Here is a 26,272-nt window from a genome sequence, read left to right as displayed (position 1 = left end):
TTAAACTTGCTGACTTTTGCCATCAAAAGAATCAAAACTAAAACACCAGTGGACATTTCGGAGTGGACATGGACATTACATGAACTTGGTAATGTTAACAAAAAGTCAAAATTTTAAATAGTGAGTGAATGAACTTGGTAATGTAGTGAATCAAAACTAAAAGAATCAATACGTACCTATATATTTATTCATGTACATGTTCATTTAAAATTTTGACTCTTTGTTAATAAGTTATGCAGAGAGTTTTCCTAACATGATGGAGCTTTTATTTCTATGGCCTTAGTTACAATTATAGTTCCTAATTCAGGACCGGTTGGTATTATCAACATTACTCAAATTCTGTCTTGCTAAGGAATTCTAGACATGATAGGAACTGCAAATTTGTTATAGTCTGGAGTGAATCAAAACTATTCTCTTTTTAGTGGTAATATAATTTTAGCATAAACAAATTCCCTACAAACTAAAAAAAAAAAAAAAGCATATATACATATATATATATTGTGGGGGCCATTTAATTAGGAGGTACTGTTAAGGCTGTACTAATTGGGCCTATGACCCAATCCGAGGACATTGGACCATCCGAGGATGTTCTGATGAAATTATAAGGGGAACAGAATAAAGAAAAGAGTAGAGATAATAAGAGATAAGTCCAATGAATGTCCGAGGAGAAAAGCCATCTCGGTAACAAGTGTGCGAGGTCAGTAAGAGTGCCATATCATCATGGACTTTCTTCGAAATTACATCACAACTAAGGGTTGGACATTGGACAAGGGGTAAGAAAAGAAAAGGGCAAACAAATATCTCCAAAAGCTGCTACCTCTGTATTAAATGCCTCTCAACCAACTCTCTGGCTGCATTAATGTGGAAATGATGCCTGAACAGTGATCAAGCAGCCTTACAACTACTGGTTGATGGTTTTGGAAGGTGCCGGATGGAACAGGAAGGAGTTCCCCGAATCTAACCTACACATGTGTAGTAGGGATGATACCAAGATTGTAGTATATAACATGGGAAGATGTACTAAAAAAGGGGATCAGGAAAAATCAAGTAATTTTGAACAAAACGGCAAACTCTTGTATAATTTTATTGTTGAACAAGACAATATAATATAAACTCCTCGAGTTACTTCGAGGACAGATTTTCTCATCGTACTTGTGTCTAACAGTCTTAAATTACCAAATTTTATCGTTTTTCTTCTGGAATAGATCTAGTTCTTTCATCCACGCTCTACAAATTTATTGTTTGGGCCGCTTGGGCTAGAATCCAATCCTATTTTGGGTCCGATCTGATTTCAGTCCTTACATATATATATATATATATATATATATATCAAGTTTTGAGCATATTGCCCACCTAGTTAGTTCATGGGCAGCTCTATTCATCTCTCTAGGAACCCAACTGAAGGAGGGTGCTTTGCACTTGGTCACCGTGTTCCTAATACCATCAATAATTGCCTTAACCACCAATTAGGATATGGATTTGGTATCATACTTACCTCCATATAGGCTTTTATATCTCCTTGAATCAACATAAGCCATGCTTTATTGGGAAATTTCACATACTAACTATGGTGAATATCCTCTTATTTCACCTTTTTCTTATTCCTATATGGCCATCCAACAACACACATAGCAAGGAATACCCATTAAGCTTTTTATCACAAAAGAAAGTTAAATATTGAATTTTTATTAAATGCCCATAAACACAATCTTGATTCTTGAATGAGAAACAGAATAAAGAAAACTCCTTTATCCATTTATTCTCAATGACACAAAAAAGAAAAAAAAATGAAATTCTGATTTCAATGACATCTGTGTCTACAAATATAAAGCAGTTTTAACCAAAACCCAAATGGGCATGTATCAAAAGCAACTAAAAACCCAAATAAATCCACAACCTAGAAACAAAAACAATAGCAGCAACAAATCCTTTAGTCAAAATAAGTTCTAACATTTAGATTTCTAACAATGTGTAACCCACCATGCAAAAAGCCCAAATCTATAACATAAATTCAGCAAAAGAGGAACGGAGAATTGTTACCTAGCAAGCCAGATGAAGAATGAAGACCATAAACAAAGCAGAAGAGAGCCTGTGGAGACTGAGAGAACAGGGTAGCAGATACAAATGGAGGAGTATAGACTGACTAAAAAAAAATAGAGGAAGAGATATACATGGGGAAGGGATAAAGCTGGTATTTCAATAAAACCGTTTAATGTTTTGGCGCTATTTTGATTTTTTGAAGAAAAAAATAGAGGTAACCCAATCTGCGTTTCTGAAAAAGCAGAGCTTTGCAATGTTTTGAAAACATGAAAAATCTGGATTTTGAAAATGCAAACGTGCTGATTTTTGTGAAGCCAAACAGTTTATAAAATCACATTTTGTCTAAAACGCGCATTAAGGTTTTGTGAACCGCCTATCCAAACGGGCTCTTATTTTTCGAACAACCTTTATAGAGGAGACCTCCTACCATTCAGCACCCCTCTTTCCCTTAATGTTAAAGAAATTCTAGAAGCTTTGTTTTAGGATTTTCTTTTCTGTTAAGCAACCATACTTTAGATCTCAGAGAGATCCATTCTCTCTGACCTCTAAAGCAATCCCTTCTTGTAGAATTCGTTCATGCAAGTATTTTTTTGTTTTTTTTGTTTTTCATAAACATGCATTTATTTCTTCTGTCTTTCTCAAAAATCTGTCTTTCTTTCTTCTGTTCGTTTATATAACCATGTTCATGATGTGTTTATTGCATGCTTTTCTTATGTTCACATGATTAGTTTAGGTTTTAATTTGTTGATCAATTAACATGCATAGATCTAGGGTTAAACCTTTGTTTAAGATCTTAGGCAAGAAGTTTCATTATGAAAATGATCTTTTCATTGTTTTTAATAAAAATAGATCTGAAATTTTATGTGTATAAGTGTTCCTTCATTTTTAAAACAAAAACCAGATCTATAATTTTCGTACAAAAACCCGATCTGTGTTTTTCATAAAAAATGAGCTGTATTTTTCAAAAAATTTTGACCTATATTTTTCATACAAAAACCAAATCTGTATTTTTCATAAAAATCTAATATGTATTTTCATTAAAATATATATATATATATATATTTGACATGTATTTTTCATACAAAAACCAAATATGTATTTTTCATTAAAAAAAAATGACCTATATTTTTCATACAAAAACTAGTTCTGCATTTTTCATAAAAATCTTATCTGTATTTTCATACAAAAAATCTTATTTGTATTTTCATACAAAAATCTGATTTGTATTTTTCATACAAAAAACAAATCTGTATTTTCGTAAAAAATCTGATTTGTATTTTCATAACAAAAATCTCATTTGCATTTTCATACAAAAACCTAATATGTATGCTACATACAAAAACCAGATCTGCATTTTCATAAGAAATCTATTCTTTCATATATATATATATATATATATATATATATATATATAATGTAGATCTGAATTTATATTCAAAATTTATTTTTTCTATTCAGAATTTGTTCTTTCTCATCCGGAAAAGTCAGATCTAAATTTTTAATAAAAAATTTCATCAAACCTTTTTTATACAAAATAAGATTGAAGATCTAGGATTCTCAAATAGCATTTTAACCCTAGATCTAGAAATTGACATGACATTTTTGCATCTCACTAACATTTTGCATATGGGTGCTTAATGATCATTTAGAGTCTAGAAAACTGTACTTTGTTCGGGCCTAATGGGTGCCTAACATCTTCTCATTCTGTAACCTAGTCCTTGAACCATCGGTTTTGGTTCGTAGAGTAGTGTTTCATCGTTTTCTTTTGGTAGATTGTATTAGGACTATAGCTTTGTATCTTTTTACTTAGATTGTATTTAGGATCAAAGCAATGTAATATTCTTCTACCAAATTTGTTAGGGTCATATTTTTTTATGTATTGGCTTATCCTTTGACCAATTGCACTTTATTTGTAATTAGGTAATTCTAAGTTGGGTTTAATGTATCAAGAAGTATGTAAAGTCTCCATTTTAAGTGTTATCATTAAAGACATGAAGATTGATCCAAAAAACAAGTGAAGAAAAATAGTTTTAGCAAGCCTCGACACTAGTCTCGATACTAGCATCTATCGTAGTTTAATGAAGAAGCTCAACACAAACTCGATTTGTTGAGATCTACGATTTCAAAATTCAGATTTGAAATTTGGCCCATAATGACTTGGATTGCTATGGTTTCATCCTTCACAACCCTAGACCATATAAAAGGCTTATTTTAAAGTCATCAGTACATAGAGACTCAATTAGAGAACTCATATATTCTGTGAGAAGCTACTACGTTTTGTGCGCTTTAGGGTTTTGTAACCAAGTGCTTGCAGATCTTCAACGTGCTTTGAAGTGAAGAACTTTGTAGTCAACAACAATCTTTCAATTGCTTGGAGTTAGTCACGTACTGGAATTTGTGCATGCGAAGAAGTCTTCTACAAGAACAAGTCCAATTGGGGATTGGTGGAAAGGTTCAACTATAGGTTGGTATTTTGGGATAGTCCTAAGTAGTGGTAAGATTTCTTATACTTGTAACCACTTGTTCTTGATTAGTGGATTCTTGGGAGTGGTGACCTGAAATTTACCTAGTAGGGTTTTTGTCTTGCGAGAGGTTTTCTCCATTTATTAACAAATCACCATGTTATTTATTTTCTGCTGCATATTATTTTATTTGGCGATTTTTTGGTGCCTCTATGATTTGCATGTAATTTGACATAATTAATCAACTTGGGAAATTGAATTAATAACCAAGATCAATCTATAACCCAACAATATTGTACATATTCAATCAATGAAATTTGAGATAATTCAAATATTTGATTTTGTATTTTTTTAATAATTTTTCTTATTTTTTGTAATATAAAAAACAAGTGACGACTCCACAAAACCCCAAAAGAGAGGTGCTGATACCTAAACTCCTTTTGAGAGAGAGTTCGGTCTCTCACAATAATATAGACACCTCATTTTGTACTATTTACGATCCAAGCCTTATTCTCCAATGATGACATCACTTAGAGGCCTAGGGCTAGTTTAAGGCTCAATCTTGTAAGTCTTTATCTTGAAGGATATTTTGGTGAAATAAAAGCATATAGAAACCCTACGTCTGTGCACACATGCTGTAAGCATGCTTATGCATACTTCGAGCATGCACACGAACACAAGGTTTGAAAAAACCTATATGGAAAGTTTTTGATGTAAAATTCATGCAAAGATAATCCCACATCTGCTAGGAGCTGCTCTGCACCTCTCTTTGATCACTACAAAGGCCCTAAAGGATCTTCTCCCAAAACACACTGAATTCATTGGAAAATGGTGAAACCAAGACGGTTTTTTTTTTTTTTTTTTTTTTTTTTTTTTTTTTTAAATTCTAAAACATCATCAAGTTAAAGTTTACTTAGTTGGGACCTATTCTGATCTTGACCCTTGAGTTTTATGCTTACTAATCTTCTGGTATCATCTGGATTAGATTGATTGAGGGGAATAGTCAAATTAAAGCTCAAAGGAGTTCTTGTGTTTGAGGTAAGGGTCTAACCTTGTCTCTCTCATTTTTGTTATTTATTGCTTTGATATCTCGACTTTATAATTAGGTTTTATAGCTTTCATATTAGAAGCATGCTAGGTTCTATTTACATTGTTGTTTTGTTGTTTCGTTAAAACTGTGTTTCTGGGCAGGTATGCATGCGCGTGCTTCATGCATGCGTACACTTACTTGAGGAAGGTGTACACATACTTCGTGTATGCACATACATACTCGTGCCCAAAAACCTAGATTTTAGGGTTTTTATTGTTCTACTATTTTGCTTAGTTTTAATTGTATATTTAGGTTCTACTTAGTATAGATTTCACATTTTAGGTTTAGGCAATGGAATAACATGCTTTACATGCCTTGACTTATAGATTGATAATTAGGGTATATATGCTTTGATGAACAACATAAACATGCATTTGAACATGCATTGATGCATAGGTGTTGAGATGATGATGATAATGCAGTGAGGTAAGTCATGCATAGTTACATAAACATGAATTTGATTTGGATAATGATGATGATGATGCAGTTAGCCGCACTAGTGCTTCCCAGGAAATCACTATTGCTGCCATGATTGCCTTCCACACAGTCCACTAATTGTTGCTCTGAAAGGGAGCTCTTGCTGCCATTTTTGATTTGGGTGACCCCTCTACTGCTTCCACGGCTGTAAAGAGCAGCATCCTAAATAGGAATCAATCATAATAGAAATCTTGTTAGGAAAAAAATAAATGCAGCAAACAAGGCTAAACTATACACTTTTTGGATACACTTTTGCAAAAAAATTATACTTTGAAAAACCTTTTTATCTTTCGAAAACAAGTTTGGAAATCACTTTGAAAGATACTTTTGGATTAAGCGTTTTAGTGTAGAAAATAATTAATTAAATGTTGGTTGTTTTGATTGAATTAATTTATTTACGTAGATATTAAACAGTGATATCTCTTAGATTATTGGCTTCAAATCTTTGAAGGAATTCTTTTTGTTGTTAGGATTTGTATCAGGGCTTTGTCTTTTCTTGATTATCCGTTAACTCTTGCCATTTCATTAACTATTATGTTTTTATTTTGAGCAAAACTTATGTACGTCCGTTTAGCTCTTTAGGTATCTTAAATTTCCTAAATAAATTCAACAAGGTGATTGCATTGATCAATGAACCACATGATTGAGTTTAGGAAAAAATTGCCAAACAGACTATTTGTGGGAAAAAATTAGGCGCGTGGCACGTGTTCAAAGTTATTTAGTAAGTTAGACTGTTTTTGAAAGTCGAGTTTGACAAACTTGACTTTGGGCTGAAAAACGAACATTATAGTGGCGTTTTTTTAGTGGCTATAGCAGCGTTTATAGAAAACGCCACTATAGGTGACATATAGTGGCGTTTTTAAAAAAAACGCCACTATTGTGTCTGTATTCCAGCCCAAAGTCGAGTTTGCCAAACTCGACTTTCAAAAACAGTCTAACTAACTAAATAAGTTTCAACGCGTGCTGTCCGGCTAAAATTTTTCAAAATTTTCACTGTTTGGCAAATTTTGCCTTGAGAGTTTATTGTCTTTGGAAAAAGATGACATTATTTATATTTAATTGATCACTACAACAATGTGATTGAATTTAATTAGGGAATTTAAGGTATAACAATTAAGGTACTACGAAATTGCACCTAAGTTTTATTTTTGGGTCATCAAGATCCTTATAGATCTATTGGTTAGCACATCTTACTATTTCAAACAAAAACATTCAGAGTTCAAATCCCTTCCAAACCCAACTATCGAATTATCAAATAAATTGTCATATTGTTAAAAGACCTAACTTAGGTCTCACCACCACTTTAATATGCCAAATGCTGAAGATTTTTTAGAGTTTCATCTTGTCAAAATGTCAAGTTTATTCATCGCAATGTTCATATTTGTTTACCCCTAACTATTGAATTATCAAATGGATTGCCATCTTGTCAAAAACCTAACTTACGTTTCACGACCAATTTAATATGCCATATTCTAAAGATTTTTATCAGCTGTCAATACGTTACCCAATAATATCTGTAGCAATCAGGTTTATTATTACAACATTCATATTTTGACGTTACAACTAGCAATACAGACATTTTCACAGCCATAACAAATTTAACGTACATATAGTGAAAGAGATCTGAAGCTTTTTATAAGCTATCATTACATTACTTAATACTAGCAGTAGCTGCCAGGTTATTTTTTACAATATTCATATTTTGACACTACAAGTAGCAGAACAGGCATTTTCTTTGCCATCAATCGAGTCGGTTAACATATGGCCTGGAAAATTATTGATTAAGGCCACAAAGACCTCCTGAAGAACCGTTGTCTTTAAGAATTCTCATATAGCCATCCCCACCCCAACCGATGCCCCATGAATTTTTCATTGTCCAGTACTTGGTACCACCTTCACTCGTTCCATCCTAACTGTAGTGAAGACATGGTTTGGATTAATCCCACATGGTCTCGTGAAAACTCCACTTTCATATAATTGAAATTCATGACTAGAAGCATCGACGTCAACTAAAACTGGTTGGGTGGCCACTGCTTGAAGCAACTCCTCCTCATTTCCTTGTACTACATAGCAGCCACTTATCTGGAAGATTTGAAACTAAGTTGCCTTTTGCTGGTCACAAGGTCCTTGCGACCCATGATACCCATGATACGGGTAATATTCTTCAAGGGTTATTCCTTATTATCTCATACATAAGTATAGGTGAGTCAATTATACACACCTCATTTTGTACCCCGTTAATAATTTTTGGTCCCTAATCCCAATGATGAGCTTGACATATGTCAACCAAGGGTAATTAAAGAGTTCATTATAGTTTGGAAGTAATCACAACTTAAAAGTGCCTAAATTGCGTTGAAAACAATTCTGAAAAATGACATTTTCTCATTGTTTTGACCATAACTTTTGGTCCACAAAGTATTTTGGAGTGGGGCTTGCTTCATTGGAAATTAGACATCTTGGGCTTCAATTTGGACACAAATTATGCCTAATTTGGATTTATATTGAGTGAGTAATGGCCGTTTGATGTTGGGCTATCAGAGTTGTCAGATTAAGGTTTTTGGGGACACATGCGTATGCATGAATCAAGCATGCGTACCCATGCCCCAACCATGCGAATGCAGGGTCATTTCTAGAAGCCCAAAACTTCAATTTTAGGGGCCCAAAACATCATTCTTTTATTTGAGACGGCCCCTAGACTTTTGGGAACGTCCAAAAACCATTAAAAAGCCTTGAAATTCCTAATTTTAACTTATAAATACTCACCTTATGTCTCCAATCAAAAACCTAGCTAGAGAGAGTTATTTTTTGGCCTCCATCTTCTCTAAAGCCCTAATCCTCTTTTCTAAAACTCCCATACAGCACCTTAGCACATTTTTTACAAAATTAAAAACCTCTCTTTAGTTATTTCTAAGGCAAAAACTAATGTTCTAATTTGATTTCTCAAAGCCCTTTTCAATTAAATTTTATTCGTGAGTTGTGATTCCTCAAAAACTATTGTGTTCTATAATTCCTTTGTTCTATCAATCTAGGGTCTGTTTGGATACTGCTGAAAACTAAAAACTAAAAACACTGTAGAAAAATATTTTTTAAATGTGTGAATAGTACTATGTGACCAATTTTTAATGAAAAAATTGCTGAAAAGTTAAGTTTGTGGGTCCCGTGAATAGTGCACGGGACCCATTGATGTGCACTGTTCATGGGAAAAGTCAACAATCATGGCTTGAAAAAAAAAAAAATACAAACGCAAGCGCAAACGTGGGAAGCGCAAAACGCGCTTCCCAAACACACACATAATCTTTAAAATGTAGGCACTAAGGGGTCGGTTAAACAAACTCCAAACTTATAATCTTAAGCAAGGTGAGTGTTCTTTTCATAAACTCCTCCATTGCTTAACACGATTCACATGAGTTCTTGATATAGTTTCTCTATTTGTTATATTTGATTTGTTTATTGTTTATATTTCTTTTGACATGTTTTAATCTGATCATAGGTTGGTTATAATCTGTTCTTGTTGTTCTTGCTTTGTTACTTTAGTTTTATGTAAAGTTTAACTTGTCTATTTATTTTAATGTAGTTTAGTATACTTATTTGATTTGTTTCTTGTTTATCTGTTTATGTTGATGCTTTGTATTATTTTCTTTAAGTTAGTTTAGTGTTTAGGGTTCTTTTTTTTTTATACAAGTGTTTAGGGTTCTAATATGCTTGTTTGATTTGTGTTTTAATATCTTTGAATGATTAATTCAATAAAAATGTGATTTTTTAGTTCTGTGCTAGAGGATTCGTACGCATCATCGAGTATGTATGCACATGGTTTGACCATGCATATGCATAGTTGAGTATGCGTACACACCCCAAACCCAAATTAGGGCAAAAATCTTGTTTTTATTTATTTAATCATTTTTCACATGTTATTTGATTTTGTTTGACTTTGTTTAGGTTAATTAATTGTGTTTGATTATTTTCCATGTTTGCATGATTCTTTTTGCCATGTTTGGTTTATTTGTCATATTTTCCCTTTTGTGTTTGTTTATTTGTTATCTTTTCCTTTTTAATATATATATATATATATATATATTTTATTGTGTTTTATTTATTTCCTTTTATATTGTAGTGTGATCTTTAACATGTTTCGTGTGTTATTTTATTTAAGTGCATGATGTATGTTTAGGTTAAGGATTAGGGCTCTTTTAATAACTTCTTTGTTCCAATATGGCCTAGCAACACATAATGTAGGCCAACCCACGTAATTAAGTTTTGTGTCCTTTGTGTCATCTTTGTTCTCTGTGGTTTTTGCGTTTGTTACTTCTTTAGAAGTTGTTGTGTCTATCCTTGTCTTTGGTGTCTTCATGTTTGCTTGCAATCATTGCCTTGGTTTGTCATCTTTTGTTGTCTATTTTTGTTGTTTTGTGTGTTTGTTTGCATGTTAGTTTTCTCGTGTGATTGTTCATGTGTTTGTGTGTTTGTTTGTGTCCTTGTTTTATCTTGGGTCTTAGGAACATCTCATACTTCATTTAGGCCTTAGGCCTCTCCTTTCTATGTGTCGGGCTTTAGGTCCATCCTCGTTTTGTCTTGGGCTCTAGGCCCATCTTGTTTAGTATCTTTTGTGTTTGCATGCATTGTTATGTTTGTGTGACTCCTATGTTGTTGTGTCCATCCTTGTTCTTATCTGTTGTGAACATATGCATCTTTGGTGTTTGATCATCTTTTTTGTTACTAAACTTTTTGCATACATCTTCGTTGTTCACGTAAGTTGTGTGTGATTGTTTTTAGTATGTTTTATGATCTCATGTTTCTTTGATGTTTATGTGAGTCTTGTGGGCTTATTTCACTTAACTCTTGTGTGATTGTGTGCTCTTTTGCTTATGTGAGTTTGTGTTTTGTATTCTTGCATGTTTGCATGAGTCTTATGTGTTTGTTTTTGCAAACCTTGTGTGATTGTGTGAGTCATATATGACTGTTTGTGTTTAGACATGAATTGCTCGCTTGAGTGGTCCATTTAGCGTAAATTTCTCATTTTTTAGTGGCTTGTTTGTGTTTGAACGTAAATTGCTCGATTGAGTAGTCCCTTTGGTTGTAAATTGCTCACTTTGAGTGGTCCCCCAACATCAAGTAAAGTCCTTAAAACTAGAAGGTAGAGTCCTTAAAACTAGAAAACATCCTAGATTTTCTTTCATGTCCCTTATGATGTGTTTCTTATTTGCATGATTGCTTGCATGTATCTGTGTCATGAAGGTAAAGTCCTTAAAACTTGAAGTTAGAGTCCTTAAAAATCGAAAACATCTCAAGTTTGTTCTTTTATATGGTTTTTCACACTTCTTGTTGGAAGTACACCAATCACCTTTTTCAAGCATGCCCCCTGTGAACACAAGGGAGTTTTGGAGTCACCACCTATTTTTTACAATGGTCTAGGAATCATATATATATAGCGTTCTTTCAAGGAAAGGCAACTGATCTTACTACCGGAGATATGGGTTCAGAGTTTAGGTACGTTTTTGGGAAGGTGTTAGGCACATAAGATTGTCCAACTCTAAGTTTGGTCTCCCATCATTGTGTTTTACGTCTTAACCTGGATAAAATCAAGTTCAATACTTATGTCCTAAACTCACACACACACTAGCATACATCTAAGCATACAATCATGGCATCATTCATCCCAAAACACATACATATCTACCCTTAAACAAAAGAGAGTCAAACCCATACGCACATAAAAAAAAAAACCCTAGCATGTGAAACCCTATCATACCATTCATCTCAAACAAAGGCAGCAATAAATCAAGGTAGCAATTTAATAATGGCAATCCTAAGATCATATAAATATCCATACTCAAAGCCAAACATCATACAAACATATTCATCACAAAAGATGCATGTTCATATCATTACATGACCTACCTTTACTTACCTTACAGCAACTCAGCACCTATGGCATCATGTATGAGCATGTGAATGCATGTACATAGTGTCTTAAACCAGAAAACCCTAATCTAACAAGTTAAAAGCACACAAGAAAATAAAACATGTTGTTAGGACATATGTGAATCAAGTTAGGAACATATGTCAATATAGAATTGGCTAATCCTTTGACAAAATACACTTTACTTGTAATTGGGTAGATTTAGGATGTGTTTAATGATTCAAGAAATAAGGTTTCAAGTTCAAGTGTTAAAGCCATGCACTGTCCAAGAATCAAGTGAAGAAGTGCTGGATTTTAAAACTCGAGAGCTAACTCGATAGCTAGTATCTATCGGGGTTTAAAAAGCTATTTAAGCCTGAGGCTCGACAGTTGTTTGATATATAGGGTATCTGTCGAGGTTTATGAAAATCAGTTTTTCAGATTTGATTTCACTCCAATCTGTGAATAGATGTTTGAGATTTCTTTTCTTACAACCCTAAATATATATAAGGATTGTTTTAAAGGTCGTCATAGTTGATGCAACTCAATGCAAAAGTTTTTCACAAGCATATTGTGAACTGGAAACATATGCCTTAGTTCATCTTTCTATTTAAGAAGCTGCTGTGTTTGTACACCGTAGGGTTTTGTAACCAAGGAGCTTCATGATCTTCGTCATGTTGATGAACTGAAGAACTTTGTTGCCAACATCTTTCTCAAGTTGTTGAGTAAGCCGCGTACTGGGATTTGCATATTAAATTGGTTAGTCATGTACTGGGAGCCGTGCAGTGAAAGAAGAGATTATCATTACAGAACAAGTCCAATTGGGTATTGGGGTAAGGATTCAGCTGTCGATTGGTATAAGGTACTGGGATTCCTTTACTTGTAACTGCTTGTTGTGATAATAGTGAATTCTCGGGAGTGGTGACCTTAAAATCACCCGGTGGGGTTTTTTTCATGTAGGTTTTCCCTATTCGTAAACAAATCACCGTGTCAATTTACTTTCTACTGCATTTTAACTTAGTTGGTGATTTGTTTGTGGTACCACGCTTATTGCATGCAAATTGAATTAATTAATTAACTTGGCTAATTAATTGGTTAATTCATTACAAGGGGTCAATACATTCCTGGCCTATTAAGTGGTATCAAAGCAGGCACACTTTGGCTGTGTGATCTATTGACCCCTGTTGTCATGGATGCAATCGGCTTGAAAAGATTTTTGTTTTCAAATACATCTTGTTTTTCTAATCTCTACCTATTTGAGTGTATCAAAAAATGCAGGTCTAAAAGTTATTTGAATTCTATCATGATGATTATTGGAAAAGATCTCAGCTTGACAAAAAAGAAACTAGACTGTCTTAGAATGAAAATGTGCAAAGGAGTTCGTCTGAGAAGAGTGAAAGTTAAAGGCTTTGTTCATAAAAGGCAGATGAGAGAAAACACCATTCCCACTGATCTTTCATCTAAGCACGAAGTGTGCTTCATGATGAAGTTTGCATTTAAGGTTATGGACACGTGTTTGTGGTACCTTGACAACGGCTGCTCAAGACACATGACTAGAGACCAATCTCTCTTCAAGGTTTTCAAGTCTAAGAAAGGTGGCAATGTCACTTTTGGTGATGGGAGAAAATCACAGATTAAAGGAAGGGGAATAATCTTTCTACCTGGACTGCCAGACATTGAAAATGTTCCATATGTAGAAGGCCTGAGAGTGAACCTGTTGATCATAAGTCAAATATGTGATCAAGACTTTATGGTACTATTCTTAAAAGGGAAATGCCTTGTCATGGATGAGTCTGGAAAGAAACTCATAAGTGGTGTTCGTACTCTTGACAATTGTTATGGTTTGGTTCCTGATACCGATATTCTGTGCAATAACATTCGTTTACCAAATGAAGATCTATGGCACCAAAGGATGGGACATGCTAGTTACAAACATATTTCAATTGTATCTAAGCATGAGTCAGTCTTGGGGATGCCAAAACTCAGTAGAGTGAATAATGTGGTGTATGGACCATGTCAGCTTGGAAAACAGACAAAAGCTAAACATTTGGGCACTTAGACACCGTTACATCTAAACTATTAGAGCTACTACATCTAGATCTCATGGGTCCAACAAGAACCAAGTCTTTTGGTGGAAAGAGATACATCATGGTTGTGGTAGATGACTTCTCTAGGTACAACTGGGTCATCCTCCTACGATCCAATTCTGATGCTCTTGAGCACATTGAAGCCTTGTGCACAAGATTATAGAATGAGAAGTGTTTAAAGATTGATCGAATTCGAAGTGATCATGGTAAAGAATTCAAGAACTCATACATGGAATCCTTTTGCACTAGGTTAGGTATATCTCAAGAATTCTTTGCTTCTATTACTCCTCAGCAGAATGGTGCATTAGAAAGAAAGAACAGGGTTATTCAAGAGATGGCTAGAGCCATGTTTTACAACAAGGATGTGGCTAGAAACTTGTGGGGAGAAGCTGTTAACATTGCATGTCATACAATTAACAGAGTGTACTTTAGACTCGATACCAAGAAGACTCCCTATGAGCTCTGGAAGAGAAGGAAGCAAATGTTAAGTATTTCAAAATTTTTGGAAGTACATGTTTCATTCTCAAGGATAGAGAGTGTAAGGTTGAATTTAATCAACCATTTTGTTGGCTTTATTCCTTGCCAATTTGCTTGTAATTCAGCACTTAGAAACCTTGTATTTAGGTGGGAATCATGTAAGGGTAGTGTGTGAGAGAGTGTGAAGAAATGCTCAAGACTGTGCATTGAAGCAGGGACTCGCAACTGGATCTCGCGGGTGGCTTGCGACTGGCAAGCTGCTAGAGGATGCACATAAGTGAAGCATGCAGAGAAGCTAAATTGTCATGCCAGCTGTAGCACTACAAGACAAAAAGTCAAGACTAGCCATTTAGTTAGCTCACAACTTGAACTCGCGACTCAGTTAAGTCGTGAGGCCAAGTCGCTAGCCAGCTCTATTTTGAAAAATTGACTCTTCACATTCCATTCTCACACAAGTATAAATACCCCTTATACCCACAAAATGTAGAGAGTTTTCAGAGAGAATTTTGAGAGAAAAACCCTAGAGAAAAACAAGATTGACTTATCCATAATCTTTACACTCTTAAAATTCCTCAACTCTCACCCTTTCCATTGTTACATTCTTGAGAAGTACATTAGCAAAAACCTTTTCTCACCATACCCATATCTCTGAGAAGGCTATTTGGTGCTTGGGAAGCAATTAAGAAAGGACCAATTGATATTGGTTGATGCTATGGGCTATAGTGGAATCCGGTAAGCGAAATAAGACAAAGGTTCGGCATAACCTCGTTGGAGCAAGAAGCTTGGAGGGCTTAGGTACATTGGATAGATTAGGCTCGGAGGGTCTTTTGCTGTTCATGTATCCCAACTTCATTCTTTAGTCAATTATTGACCGCTTGGAGGGCAGCGGAGAGGTTTTACGCCGAGGACTTCGGTTTCCTCTTCGATAACACATTGCTGTGTTGTCCTTGTGTTTGCATCTCTCTTCCCTTAATCTTTACCATTTAATTTCTGATGTGATTTTATTTGGTTTAGATTGTTTTATCAATTCTATTTTAGCTTATGTTCATGTTCCGCACATATATTGTTTGATAATAAACTTGAATTGGTAATTTGTAAATTGGGGGTCTAAATGTTCAAGGTGTTTTATACACTAATTGAACATTCAGAGAGAATGTGGGAAAGTTTGACTCCCGAAGCGATGAAGGAATATTTTTGGGATACTCCTCTACAAGCAAAGCTTATCGAGTATACAACAAAAGAACCAAGAAGGTAATGGAATGGAAACTATGAATGTTGTCATTGATGAATCTTCAGAGTCCGGTTCTAAGAAATTTAGTGAGGAAATCCCTAAAGAAATCCTTCCTCTTGGGCCCAAGGACGTTCAAGAAATTGTTGATTAAGAACTCGCATCTCCAAGTACACCCGCCACTCCAAGTGTTGTAGAAGAGTCAGAAGACATACCTACTTCACTTGATTTTGAATCTCATGAAGAGAAAGGACCTTCCTCAAGAATCAAATTGAATCATCCTCCTAAAGTTACTGTGGGAAACATGAATGAACTTACACTAAGGAAGCATATAGTTGATAAATGTGTTGTTAACTTTGTGTTTTATTCTTGTTATTTGTCGCAGGTTGAACCCACTAAAGTTGAGGAAGCTCTTCAGGATGAAAGCTGGGTTAAAGCTATGCACGATGAACTAATTTAGTTTCAAAGGAATGATGTCTGGACTCTAGTACTTAGACCGGAGGGTGAGCATATCATTGGCACAAAGTGGATATTTCTCAATAAGACTGATGAGGAGGGTAATGTGATCCCAACAAGGCTCGTCTTGTAGCTCAAGGATACTATCAAATGGAAGGAGTAGACTGTGATGAGACATTTGCTCCAATAGCCCATATAGTGTCCATCAAAATTCTCCTAGCCCTGACATGTCACTTGAAGCACAAACTTTACTAAATGGACAAAAGACTGCTTTCTTGAATGGGTTCCTTAAGGAAGATGTTTATGTGGCTCAACCAAAAGGATTCATTGATCCACATTTTCCGGATCATGTGTTGTACCTCAAGAAGGCACTTTATAGTTTAAAGCAAGCCCCCAAAGCTTGGTATGATCGGCTCACACAATACTTGGTATCACATGGGTTCACAAGAAGAAAAGCTGATCAAACTCTCTTCATAAAAAGGGAAGATGGCGAGTTGATAGTTGCTCAAGTCTATGTTGATGATATCATCTTTGGGTCAACTAAAGATGAACTTACTCATAGTTTCACAAAACTCATGCAGGCCAAGTTCGAGATGAGCATGATTGGAGAGTTGACTCATTTCCTTGGTTTGCATATCTGTCAACAAGAGTTAGGTATATTCTTATCTCAATCTAAATATACTAAAAATCTTTTGAAAAATTTTGATTTGGAATTTGCTAGTTCTGTTAGAACCCCTATGAGTCTAAATGTTAAACTCATTGTTGATTTGTTGGGTAAAAGTGTTGATTTATCTCTTTATAGAAGCATGATAGGTAGTCTTCTTTACCTTACTGCTAGTAGACCTAACATTAGTTATAGTGTGGGAGTGTGTGCTAGATATCAGGCTAATCCCAAAAAGTTTCATATGATTGAAAGAATCATAAAGTATGTCAAAACCACTGCCGACTTTGGTGTGTGGTACAGCAATGACACAAATGATGTCTTAGTTGGGTATTCTAACACTGACTAGGTTGGGAATGTTGATGATAGAAAGAGTACATCGAGGGGTTTTTTTTATGTGGGTAATAATCTTGTCTCCTGAATGAGCAAAAAGCAGAACTACATTTCATTATCCATTGCAGAGGCTGAGTACATCTCTGTCGGTAGCTATTGCACCCAACTTCTTTGGATGCAAAAACTTCTCCTTGATTACGGTATTCGTCAAGAGCATCTTACCATTTATTGTGAGAATACCAGTGCCATCAACATCTCTAAGAACCCGGTTAAACATTCTTGAACTAAACACAAAGATTCGACATCACTTTAATCGGGAGCTTGTCGAAGATGGTACTCTTACTCTTGAATTCATTCACACTGATGATCAGAAGGTTGATTTGTTTACCAAACCTCTTGATAGTGAACGGTTTGAATTCCTTCGCCAAAACATTGGTGTTATCTCCATGGATTGATTTTTTCTCCTCCTCCTTCCTCATGCATTTGCATATAGTTTTATGCATTGCCTTGTTTAACATGTTTTTGTTTGTTTATTTTCAGTTTTGATTTATTTTTTTTCATAAAAATTTAAAAAAAAAAAAATCAGAAAAATACAAAAATAGTGTGTGTTTGTGTACATTGGTATTTATGTACCTTGGACAGCCGTTGAAACAAAGTTTTCTAAGCTTTGTATCTTTTGTAGCTTAGATGAGCATCTCTATGCATAAATAAGCAAGTGAGTTTTGTGGCTTGTGTTTATGATGAGTAAGATTAAGTGATCTCTTGTACTTAACACTCGTATCACTCTTTTTGACGGGAAGAACTAGAAAATCCTAAGAGAAAGACATAAATAACATCTCATCACTGTTACCCGCCAATCATGAAATGACATTTGTATGCTTCAGTATAGCAACAGTGCAATGTCAAGAGCTTAACATCATTGGGTATTTCTTTTCTCTCTCTTATATGCCCATGCATGGTTTGCTTAAAAGAAAAATATGCAAAGAAAAATAAAAAGCAAAAAGAATCAAAATGCTTTATATATTGTTGGGAAATTTAGACCCCGATTGATAAAATTAACAAGTTTTAAATCCAAATTGTTAATTAGATTTATTATTAATAAAACTTGTTAAAACAAACAAACATCAATATCATGTCAAAATCATGCAGCGGAAAAATAAATAAGACAAGATATGATGACCTAGGAAAACCAATTAAACAAACTAGTTTCATAGTAAAAAAACCTGGGGGGAAACTTTCCCAAACAGCAATCCACTATAGTAAAGAGAAGTTTCAGATCTAGTACAAAACCTTTGTCCCTAGACTCTACAATCCCCGTAGATGAACTTACAGCAGAAACCTTCTACCGCTTCAGAACCTCTGAACTCTTCAATATATGAACACCACCCTTTGATGCATGAATCCCAGTACGTGACTAACCAATTGCGCAAATCCCAGTACACGACTTAATCACCAACTAGAAGAAGATTGTTGGCGGCAAAGTTCTTCACTTCATCAACAATGAAGATCAAGAAGCACTTGGTTACAAAACCCTAAGGCGCAAAGACGCAGTAGCTTCTTTCAGAGAGAATAAGGCATTGGTCACCTTTTCCATATGTTCTCCTTGTATTTTCTTATATGGTGGCCTCTAAAACAAGCCTTATATAGGTCTAGAGTTGTGAGAAAAGAAATCCTACACAAATACAAAAACTTGGGCCGAAAATCAGATTTGGAAATCTGAATTCCTGTAACCTCGATCGATCGGGAGGTGTCGAGGAGGTGTCGAGCTTTAAACTTCGACAGATACAGCTATCAAGAAGCTATCAAGGAGCTATCAAGGAGACAGGAGCTTTCTCGATTGATCCACCAGCTATCGAAAGGTGTCGAGATTGTGATAACAATTAACTAAAGAGCTCGATAGATAACCTAGCTGTCAAGAGGTGTCAAGCAGGTGTCAAGATATCTGTTCGCAGGTGTCGAGCTATCTGTCCAGCTTTAGTGAACAGCTTTTCTTCACTTGTTTCTTGGTCCAATCTTCATGGCTTTAATACTAGACTTAAACAACATGTTTCTTGAAGTAATAAACACATCCTAGATCTACCCAAATACAAGTAAAGTACGTTTTATCAAAGGATTAGGCAATTACGCAAAATATGTCCTTAACATATATGATTACAAGTGTGTCTTCTAGGAGATGTGGGAGTTATAAGATGTTCCTCGAAGGTAATAGTCTCCATCAAACAGTTATGATTGTGTGTGAGTTAAAGTGATTATCTCATATCTCAAATCGTTGTAACATGTAGACACTTATGCAATCTTACGATGTTTTTTCACACACAACACGCAATATTCTTTGCTATTTTTGATATATGTGCAGGTACAATGTGATTTGGCCATCACAAGGAATACATGTGTTAGTGTATGCTCACTAAACTGTCTTAACTTATTTTTGAAATATAAAATTGGTTAGACTTGTTTAGTGTGTGTGTGTGTGTGTGTTTTGGATCTAAATGCTTGACATTTTTCTTGATGAGGGATGTTTTTGAGAGCTTAAAATGTTGTTTAGATCATTGATTAAGTAGCATGTTTGATTGCATTCATGTCTGTGTTTTTCTCTTTTTTGAAAAACTGTTTTTAAGCAATCTCGACAGCTTCTTGATACCTCTTGATAATTAGGTTATCTATCGAGCCTTTTGAGCTTCCTTTCTTGATAGCTGTTATCACAATCTCGATCCATCGAGATTCTTGAGATTCAATCTTGATAGATGCTAGATAGCTACTTGATCCATCGAGGAAGTTTCTGTATGCTCGATAGATGCTCGACAACTTCTCGATCCATCGAACTTTATTTGTTGTGGACACCTCTCGATCCATCGAGAAACTGGGATTTCTATAAATAGGGTCCGCACGACATTTCTCTCATTTCTCTTCGATCTCTCTTGATCCTTTTTGACTTCTCACCTTTCCAAACACCTCTCTCTCACTCCAAACCTCTTCCCTAAGTGATCTTCGGCCTCTAGATCATTGTTCTTCTCTGGTATGATGCTTTCTCACTCATTAATCATGCATTTCGTATCTCTTGACCTAACTTTTGGGGTTTTTGAAAATTTTTGGGATTTTTTCAAAATTGTTGAGGTTTTTGCAAAAGTTTTGGGATGGGTTTTTGTTTAAATGATTTTAAATCATCATGCATTGCATAACATGTGCATTTCAACTATATTCTCATGCATTATAAATGAGTGCTGTATATGTTGAATTGTTGTGTGTTGTTAGGTTTGGATTGGGCTGAGCCCATGATGTTTTTTATGTTACATATCACATGCTCATGCATTTTAATGCATACATACCTTTAATTATTTATATTCTTATATATTGATTTGTTTGGTGCTTTTTTGCATGTCTCTTTCTCTCTCCCTCTCTCTTTCTTACGTTAGTCTGCTTTATGGCACCTAAATGCAAATCTACTCCGTCCCAAAACTCTTTTCGTTCCGGGGCATCTTCCTCTATTCTATCCCCTCCCATGTCAAGTTTCTTGATGAGAAGGCCAAGTCGGACTTCTTGGAGAACTTTTCACGATGAGACATTCATTTGAAATGCCAAGTCATTCTATTGGATTTTTCTGATACTGACCTTCTCACTATCATTTACAGTCGGGGTTGGGAGTCACTATGTGGCATCTCGGTCACTTGTACCTCTGTGATCATACAAGAGTTTTACTCCAATATGCACGTATTTGATACTTCAGTTGTAACGTCCCAATCAAAAAAAAAAAAAAAAAAAAAGGGTCAAATATTTTAAGTGTCCCACATGCTCCCACCTACCCACCATTCTCCACCACTCATTTTACACTATCCCTTTTCTCTCTTTGAGCGGCTCCTCTCTTCTCATTTCTTTCTTTTTCTTCTTTTTCATTTCCCGTCTCACACTTCTCTTCACTCCCTCAAACTCTCCAACCAGTACCTCCACACCCACCATTTCCACCATCATTTTTCTGAAAATGTCACCGGGAAATCCTTAAGAACCTTTAAGCATCTTCATCTTTTATTTGAGGTAAAAGTTTCTAATCTTTTTAGTGGGTTTTATGCTTTTGCTTGAGGTTATTTTTATCTAAGCTTTAATAATGATACCCATGTGATTTATGAGCATTGGAAGTAATATTTATGTGTTTATATGTATGGGTTTTGTATTGGTGGAATTATTTGATGAGTGGGTTTATGGTTTGTGCTAATGATGGCTACCTAAGGTTTATATATGGTGGAAAATTTAGGGGTTTTGAGTTATAACATGTGATGGTTGGTAAATCTAATTTTTCCATTGCTATTGGGTTTATTTGGAGTTAGTTGAAGTTCTAAATTTCTTGTCTTGGAGGATATTTTGATTTTGCTTTCATGGGTCTCTTATTGATGTAGTGTAAATTTTATGGAAGCTAGTAATAATGTTAGAGATGATATTAAATGGGTTAACTTTATAAATTGGAGTTTATGCCTTGTGAATCAATTTGTTAAGAAACTTTGGAAGTGGAATACATTACTATTGATGAGGTTAAATACTAGACTTGCCTAATTAAGTGCTCTTTTGGCAATTCCTAAATTGTGGCTAGATGCAATTTCAAATTCTATGCTTATTGTGATAGGTTTACTTGATATTGTTTAGGTTCTAGTTAATCTCCCTGGAGCTTAGAGAATTAGGATTTTGCGGTTGCGAGGTAAGTAGCTTTTTAATGGGATTTTGAAAAATAACCATGTTATATAAATGTTTTTGGGTTAGACACGCTTTTGGAAACTACCTATGGAAACTATATTTTCCTAAAAACTATTGTGTCGTAACCTTAATATATACATTTGATTATATATGGGAATGCATCATATTTGGTATTGCATTTGGGGAAATGCATGAATTGTTGATATGAAAAAATGAGCATCTTTTGTTTAATCTTTGATAAGGAAATCATGGATTTTATGGTATATTAGAAAATTTAAAGATGCTTATCTTGTCTTGTTATGTGGGAAATTGTTAGAAAATCTTTTGAGAAGAATGAAGTTGAAAACCATACAAACTTTGTGGAAGTTAGATTATTTAAGGTTTTTCTGAAACTATCTGGTTATAAACTATGTATTTGAAAGGAAATTTATACCTGTGAGCTTTATGTGGTTTTGACACCATGCCATGTGTGATTTCCCGGTGATTGGTGATTTGGTTTTCGTAGTCTTTGTGACAACAGAATTAAATCTAGGTCAGTGCCCTTTTACTTTGGATGACGCGTTCTTCCCTGCTGCCCATGGGGGGAAGAGGTTCCTTGATTGTGTGTGGGTGAGGCTGCTGCCCATGGGGCCAAGAGACCACATGCAAGAGAGCCCTATTTGACGCGCTCTCTTTGCTGCCCATGGGGGGAGAGAAAAACCTTGAGGGTATGGGTGAGGCTGCTATCCATGGGACCAAGAGTCTGTATACCAGAGAGGACAATATCATGCCAGTTGTGAATGGGTGGATCCCTTGACCGGCCTATGTGGTAGTGTGGTATATTTGTGATAAATTACCGTATGTTAGATTTTATGGCTTTGGAAATTATATTGTTGGTGCTCACAGATTATAGTATATAATTTCAAGGTATTTACTTTGAGAAACTTTGTGTTTCATTATTTAATCATTCTTGTCATATTATTATTATTGAAGATGAAACTTGAATTTCCCCCACCCCCATTAATTATGCTACTTACTGGGCGTTAGCTTATCCCACCCTCTAACAGTTTTTCAGATTTATTAGCTATACCTTGGGTGTGGAGCTTACTTCCTTGGTGATGATTAGAGTGCTATGTTAAATTTGGAGACTCTTATTGTAAATGGTTGGTGACTCGATCTTGCTATGTTCATCAAGACCTTAATTAATTCTATTGGAGGTTGGTCACTTGAGGTTTGTTAACCTTAGGCGTGGTAGGCATAGACTTGATATTGAGATTCCTTATTCTTGATAAGATTGTGACTTTGTGTAATCCAATAGTTTTGTAATATATATTCATGTATTATGTGGAGGCACATGATTTTTAGTTATTGTTCATGAATGTGTTATAGAGCTCTGACTTGTAATGTGGAGATTTATGGTTATATATTCTTATCCAATGGAAATGGAAGGAAAACAAAGATCTCCTATAGTTTGGTTTTCCAAAAAGGAAAAATCTACAGGTACCTTTGGGATGTATTTCTCATTCTTTGGACCCCTTTGGGTTTGGAGTGTGACATCAGTACCTTATTTTGTCACTCGTGTTCGAGGTATGCGCATCGTAGTTACTTCGGTTATTGAATCCGAGGTACTACGTTCCTAGGGCAGCGCATCCTAACTACCCTAGCTGCGATCATCTAAGGACTGTGTCCAAAGACGAACTCTCGTTTCTATTCTGTGAGACACCTTTATCTTGGGGTGACATCAAAACACCCCTTGCTCGGGCTTTGCAAAAGGTCCGAGATTCCCTAACATGGTGATGAAATTGGTTTTCCATCCATTGTCTCACTATAACTCCATCACAGAGCCTCGTGCTCGATTTTTGTTATCCCTTCTTGAGGGACTCTCTATTGATTTTTCCTCTCACTTCATCCTATCTCTTATAGATGTCTATAGAAATACGACGACTCGTGATAAGCTCATCTTTCCTTCTGCTATCACGAGGCTTCTTCACCATTTTTCTGTCCCCTATCCTAAGTCTACACACTTTTCGGTTATGTGTGCCATAGATGCGGCTACCGTCAGACAAAGCGAGGCCTAGCTTTGATCGAAGCGGCCACAGATAGAGACAACAACTCCTTCTACTTCTTCCACTCCTTCCACATCCGCACCTTCTTCATTGGCGAGTGGTGTGACCCTCGAGGCGATCATGGCGCAACTGCAGCACATGGATGCTCGCCTTGACACACTTAATGATGAGTTGTGTCAAGTGAACACCCGTGTCGGCCGTATTGCTCGACAGCAGGCTTGTCTTGGCAGCTTTGTAGAGTCTCCCTCTGCTTCTCTAGAGGCATCTGAGGAAGAGGACGACGATGGTGACTCCAACGACGATGATGATGATGAGGATGAGGATGCTAGCTCTTCCAGTGACAACGAGATGATTATATGATTTACTTACCCTTTGTCATTCGTGACAAAAAGGGGGAGTCGTTTTGGATATGAGAGTAGTTATATACATAGAGGGAGAGTTAGCATATGAGATTTTTGTTAGGGGGAGTGTTTATATTTTTTGAGGGATGTAGTGAGGTTATTATGCATTTTCTTTTCTTTCTTTTACATTTACGTCATGTATACCGATCTTGTGACCATTTGACATACATTGTACTTATATTTGGATATATATATATATATATATATATATGTTGATGTATGTTATTCACCTATCTTTACATGTGTTATTTCTTTTCTCTCTTTATGCACATGATTCTTATCATTGTATGCAATCTTTTATTTTTGTTTCACACTAAGATGCTGTGATGAGTTTTGTTTAAAGTATTTTAGAAATACAGGTTGTCAAAGTCTTCTTGCCATGAATTCTCTTCTTGCAAATTTTTTCAAGAGTTTGTTTTAAGATAGATTTTATTGTATTCATCAAGTGAATATGAGTTGAGTGATTTATGACTTCTCTCATATGTTCATTTGTTTGTTGTGGTTTTGTCACAGATTGCTAAAGGGAGAGATTGTTAGGACATTTGTCAATCGTGTTAGGAACATAGGTCAATTTAGAATTGGTTGATCCTTTGACAAAACACACTTTACTTATAATTAGATAGATCTAGGATGTGTTTAATGCTTCAAGGAACAAGGTTTCAAGTTCAAGTGTTAAAGCCATGCAAGTCTGTCCAAGAATCAAGTGAAGAAGTGCTGGATTTTAAAGCTCGACAGCTAGCTCAAGAGCTAGTATCAATCGAGGTTTAAAAAGTTGTTTGAGCTTGAGGTTTGACAGCAGCTCGATAAATAGGGTATCTGTCGAGGTTTATGAAAATTAGTTTTTCAGATCTGATTTCACTCTAATCGATGAATAGATGTTTGGGCTTTCTTTTCTCACAACCCTAAACATATATAAAGATTGTTTTAAGGGCCGTCATAGTTGATGCAACTCAATGCAAAAGATTTTCACAAGCATATTATGAACCGGAAACATATGCCCTAGTTCATCTTTCTATTCAAGAAGCTGTTGTGTTTGTACATTGTAGGGTTTTGAAACCAAGGAGTTTTGTGATCTTCATCATGTTGATGAACTGAAGAATTTGCAGTCAACATCTTTCTTAAGTTGGTGAGTAAGCCACGTATTGGGATCCGCACATCAAATTAATTAGTCATGTACTAGGAGCCATGCATTGAAAGGAGAGATTATTACTACAGAACAAGTACAATTGGGTATTGGGGTAAGGGTTCAACTATAGGTTGGTATAAGGTACTGGGATTCCTTTACTTGTAACCGTTTGTTGTGATAATAGTGAATTCTCGGGAGTTATGACCTTAAAATCACCTTATGGGGTTTTTGCCGTGTAGGTTTTCCCCATTTGTAAAAAAATCACTGTGTCAATTTATTTTCCCCTGCATTTTAAATTAGTTGGTGATTTGTTTGTGCTACCACGTTATTGCATGCAAATTGAATTAATTAATTAATTTGGCTAATTAATTGGTTAATTCATCACAAGGGTTCAATACATTCTTGGCCTATCACATGTGAAATAGAGACTCAGATACATGTATACATATGAAAAGGGTTTAAATAGAGGCAATACATTAGAAACAAATAAATGAAACAAAGCAAAAACCTGAGTTAGGGTTTCTGGGTAACGACCTGCATACACAGATAGAGGCTTGCGTAAGCAGGCCAAATCCCACGTATGCAAGATTTGAGCTGTGTACACATGCTTATGGCATATGCGTGCAGGGTTGTTCAAAACCCTAACCCAAAAAAAAACTAGCAGAGAAACAAAGCAAAAATGAAAACCCTAATTCTAACAACCAAACATGCTTAGAACATAAAAAGAACTGCAAAACTAACCTAAACAAACATGCATAAATATAAAAATAATCAATAAAACAGGTTAAAACAAAGATTAAAGGCAAAAGAGAA

At 35.3% G+C, this 26,272-nt stretch overlaps 1 long non-coding RNA gene across 1 annotated transcript; it reads left to right on the top strand.

Moving 5' to 3' along the window:
• Window positions 1-21,073: 21,073 nt before the first annotated feature.
• Window positions 21,074-23,232, top strand: LOC115988314. Its single transcript, XR_004091441.1, has 3 exons — window positions 21,074-21,236; window positions 21,840-21,891; window positions 22,934-23,232. It is a non-coding gene; the product is annotated as an uncharacterized LOC115988314 (long non-coding RNA).
• The last annotated feature ends 3,040 nt before the right edge of the window (window positions 23,233-26,272 follow it).

This window comes from Quercus lobata, chromosome 5, assembly GCF_001633185.2.
Source record: "Quercus lobata isolate SW786 chromosome 5, ValleyOak3.0 Primary Assembly, whole genome shotgun sequence".
NCBI classification, from domain to species: Eukaryota; Viridiplantae; Streptophyta; class Magnoliopsida; order Fagales; family Fagaceae; genus Quercus; species Quercus lobata.
This window is presented reverse-complemented; position numbering and strand designations above follow the sequence as displayed.